Raw genomic sequence first — 4425 nt, 5'->3', positions numbered from 1 at the left:
ATGGGGTGCGCGGCTGATGTCGGGAAAGCGCGTCAGGCTCACACCAGGTGCACGGGCAGCCGGTGTGTGAGAGAGGTTACCTCTGAGAACGCTGGTCCTTTAAAAACCTGACACGTCTTTTCCTGGGTGGGGAAGGGGTTTTTGCAGGCTGTGTCCCTGGGGGGGGGGACCGCCACGGGGTGGTGCCCACGGGGATGGCAGGAGTCATGGGGCTTGGGGCGGGGACTCTAGGGAAGGATTTGCATGTCCCATGGTGGTGGTGGCTCACATTTCCCCTGGTGTGCAGGTGCCTCCCTGGCGTCTGCTCTGTGCTCACCCTGCAGGCTGAGTGAGGGTCCCACCGGAGAGCAGGTGCTGGGGCCACAGGACACGCTGGGCCCACACCTGGTCTGGGACAGACACCAGGTGAAGGGGCGGGACAAGGGGAGGAGGAGCTGCGCTGGGTGTTGTGGGTTTTGTGTCTTTTTAAATGACAGCTTTGCCGAGATAGCATTCGCACACCACTGAACTCACCCACATGAAGTGTACAATTTAATGGCTTTTACTATATTCACAGAGCTGTGCAGCCTTCACCTCTAATTCCAGAACATTCCATCAGCGCAAAGGGCCGGCAGTCCCCTGCTCCAGCCCCTGACACTCTGTGTCTGTGGATCTGCCTGTTCTGGACGTTTCCCATCAATGGAATCACACACTGTGTGTCCTTCTGTGTCTGGCTTCTCTCACTGAGCATCGTGTTCTCAGGGTCCGTCCACGTTGTGAGTGTCAGGGCTTCACCCCTTTGCATAGCTGAGTGATGCTCCCGTGTGTGTGGCCCAGGTCGTGGGGTCTCGAGGCCCCTGGAGAGGCGTTCGTTTGGCTTGGTCCTGGGGTGGGGTGACGCCAGTTGCACTGATACGGTGCTAACAGGACCCCTTGCTGGACTGGGAGACAGTTGAATTATGTCTTAATAGTGGCTTTGGTTCTCCTTTCAGTATCTGGTGTGTTGTAGCTTCCCTGAACATGGTGAGCAAAAGCTGCCTCCCCACAGCACCTCTGGGACCCTCTGACAAGCCAGGTGCGTGCCTGGCCCAAGACAAGATGCCTGGGCTTCCCTGCCAATACCTGAGCTGGGAGGGACATGGATACCGGGCAGCACAAGGCACGGACTCTCCTCCTTCCGGGCTCTGGTGAGTGTAAGTTTGACTAGAATACAGTTTATCATTTTACCTCTGATTCCCTGTAGTTGACTGCTGGTCCATCATGACAACATTATACCCAGACTGCCAAGCCATTTTACCTTCCCATGGAACCTCACTGCAGATGCGTTCTGCGCATCTCTACCATTTATCTTCTCTGGACCTGCTTTCAGAGCAATGTGTTTCGTTAGATCCAGTCACAGAGCTATGGAAACAACATAGGCTGTCTTATTTTAACTGACATGTGGTCCCCATTTCTTTTTTCTACTCCCTTACTTATGGCCGTTAACAATGACTCTTTCTCCACCCTTTTCATGTCCCACTAGACTCTGTTGTGTGTCCTTGCTCTCTCACCTGAAGAGGATACCTCTTATTTCAACAAGAGGTTAAGTGTTTCAGACACAAACTTCCTCATCTTCTTTCTGCTGACTCTGGCTGCCTTCCAATACATGTTCCATGATGCAGACACCACCATCTCCACTTCAAATCCGTCTGTGACTTTCCATTGCTCTTAGGATAAAGACTAACCTCCTCACCATGGTCTAAAATGTGGAGTCAAAGGATGGCTTCCGGTGGACAACTGGTGCCGTTCTGTAAGATAAGGAGCTTGCTTCAGAAGGAAATCATATGTCCACTAGATATGCTGTTTAGTTTACCAGGCAAGACTTTCTTGGTGAAAGAAGCAGCGTTGACTTGCATTCTAGAGCAGGCTTCTCATCTGGCTGTGCACTGGTACTCTCTCTCTGGGGGTGCTGGTCTGCAGGGCGGGGCATCCCCTGGGCAGGGTGGAGCATGATCTCTGTGGCCTCGTCTTGCAGCTCCTTCCTTTCATTCTCAGTCATCCAGCCCACAGTGGCCTCCTTTCAGGCCTGCATACTTACAAGGGCGCATTGCCCATGCTGCCCCTCTGCAGGAAATGTCCTTCTGTTTAGTTTGCAGCAGATTGATGCCTCCTCACCGTTCGCATCTCTTCTCATGTGTCACTTTGCCAAGAAAGTGTCCCCTTACCTACTCAACTCATCACGTCCCCCTACCGTAGCTCACATAACACCACGTACCTCTCGCTTACAGCCTTAATCACATTTCACATCCAGTTTCAGGTAGGTAAGTTTACCCCGTGGTCCGTGAGGAAGAAGAGATCACGCCTGTTTTGCTTACTCTTGATTCCCAGCGACTAGCCCGGTTACTGATAACCTCTGTTAGAGGGAGAAAGGAATGCACCCAATCCCTGGTGAAGCCCTGACCGTTTTCCTTTCTAGTGTCCCTCGTACTCCTCCCTGCCATCTGTGTCGCCGTTACTCCGCGTCTACCGTTTATGAGTTTACACCTGGGTTACGGTGACTGCTTCGGAGAATCGCATGCCTTTCTATCTCCCTCGCTGCGACCTCTCCTACACCTCCCAGGGCTCTTGGGTTATGCCCTTGCCCTCTTCCGAGCCGTCCGTGGCACCCGCTGTCATCCCCATACGGCCAAGCTCCTAAGACTGACACTCAGGGCCCTCCGTAATTTGGCTTCAGTTTCACTTTCTAGACGTTTCAAGGAAGAACGGGGTCTAAATATCTGTGCACCTCTGCTCCGTTTCATATCTACCCACGAGGTTAATTTTTTTGTTTCTTCCAGTCCACCTATTTTGCACCTCCTTCTCTGGGAAGACTTCACTGAGAATCCAAGCGATTTCTGGATCCCTTCTCTCCCCTGAAGCTGTAAACAGTTTAACAAGACACGTGCGGAACTGCCGTAAGGTAATCTACATCTTGTCTCCCTCTCTGGTATCTAACCTCCCTGCGAATGGGGGTACGTCTCCGTGTTCTGTGCGGTTTTCAGCACACTACTCTCTACACGTAGTGGATATTTGATTTGGTAAGTGAACGAATAAGTGAATGAGTCACCAAGATAAGGGTATTGTCTCATTCTTTCTCTCTTTTTCCACTTTCAAGTTTCTTTAGTTAGTTTCCTCAGACAAAAGGTTTCTTTGTAGCTACACAGTGGCCAGGTCCACAGAATGTTGCAGATAGCTGCTGAAAACATCCCTCCTCCACTTGAGAATGGCTTGCTCTCCCTCTCAAGCGGAGAGAGCTGGGATTCGATATTTAATTAAGTGCCTCTGTTCACTTGGCATTTAGAGGCACTAGGGAGCGTTAGTGCTCTACACCCGGCTAAATGCCTGTTTCGTTTGTGATTTCCTTTGTGAAAAACAACTATCCATAGAGAGTTTTGTGCCAATTTTCCATCCTTTTAGATTGACGGAAAGCATTTTACGTACGTAGAAACAGAAAACGAATAGAAAGAGCGTTGCATTACGTTTAATAAAAGCTTAGGGCGGTCTCGGTGGTACGTTAGTGAAGTTATCTGGGGACACCTTAGCCACGTACACTGTGTTGGAGAGGCACCGAGAATTCAGGAGTTCTCAAAGTTCGAGGACACAGTTGCCTTACACGTAGGCACGGTGGCAGCCGTGGACATGGCAGTGATTTGGAGAATGTTGTATTAGTCAGCTCTTGCTGTGATAATGCTTTGCAACAAATCTCCCCAAAACTCACTTACATAAAGAAGAATCTATTTTTCTTGGACCTGTGGGCTAGCTGCAGCGGCTCTCTTGTAGACCTCTCGATGGCAGGTGTTGCTCCATGCCGTGGGTCAGTTTGAGGTCGTTCCCGCACACCTTACCGTGGAGCCCAACTGTGAGGCTGCAGGTCCCTGTCTTCTCGCAGAGTTCAGTGAAACGTAAGAGGTGAACCCAACCACACAAGCCCACGTAAGGCCTCTGCGACTCATTTAAGGCCGTCGTGTCTTCCCTTGGCCTCCTGGGAACCCCCTGGCCCCAGGATGCAGCTTCCGTAGCCCAGGACAACCGGCGGAGGGGGGCGGGCGGGGCTGCAGCAGGGTGGAACGCCGAGGTCACAGAGGGTGTGGGTGTGGCCACCTCTGCTGTGACTGAACCAAGGGCAGGGGGGCAGGGGGTCCAGGGCAGGGCCCTCAGAGCCCGGTAGGCCCAGGGGGGCGGCGCAAGCACCTTAGGCCCAGGCCGAAGAGCGCCTTCTTGGTACGCGCGGCAGGCTGGCCTCTCACCTTGCCACTCAGGCCGCCCTCCCTCTTTTTTTTTTTTTTTTTTTAACATCTTTATTGGAGTATAATTGCTTTACAATGGTATGTTAGCTTCAGCTTCACAACAAAATGAATCAGTTATATACATACATATATTCCCATATCTCTTCCCGCTTGCATCTCCCTCCCTCCCACCCTCCCTATC

At 51.8% G+C, this 4425-nt stretch overlaps 1 long non-coding RNA gene across 2 annotated transcripts; it reads left to right on the top strand.

Annotated features, from left to right (window-relative positions):
- The first annotated feature begins 2139 nt into the window (after window positions 1-2139).
- On the top strand, window positions 2140-4129 carry LOC132515729 (uncharacterized). Of its 2 annotated transcripts, none has more exons than XR_009539175.1 (3): window positions 2140-2275; window positions 2796-2917; window positions 3778-4129. It is a non-coding gene; the product is annotated as an uncharacterized LOC132515729 (long non-coding RNA). The 2 variants fall into 2 exon arrangements; XR_009539176.1 differs by having other exon boundaries at window positions 2153-2279.
- The last annotated feature ends 296 nt before the right edge of the window (window positions 4130-4425 follow it).

This window comes from Lagenorhynchus albirostris, chromosome 2 (genome assembly GCF_949774975.1).
Source record: "Lagenorhynchus albirostris chromosome 2, mLagAlb1.1, whole genome shotgun sequence".
Lineage (NCBI taxonomy): Eukaryota > Metazoa > Chordata > Mammalia > Artiodactyla > Delphinidae > Lagenorhynchus > Lagenorhynchus albirostris.
The sequence above is the reverse complement of the archived record's forward strand: the minus strand, read 5'-3'. Positions and strand labels throughout refer to the sequence as shown.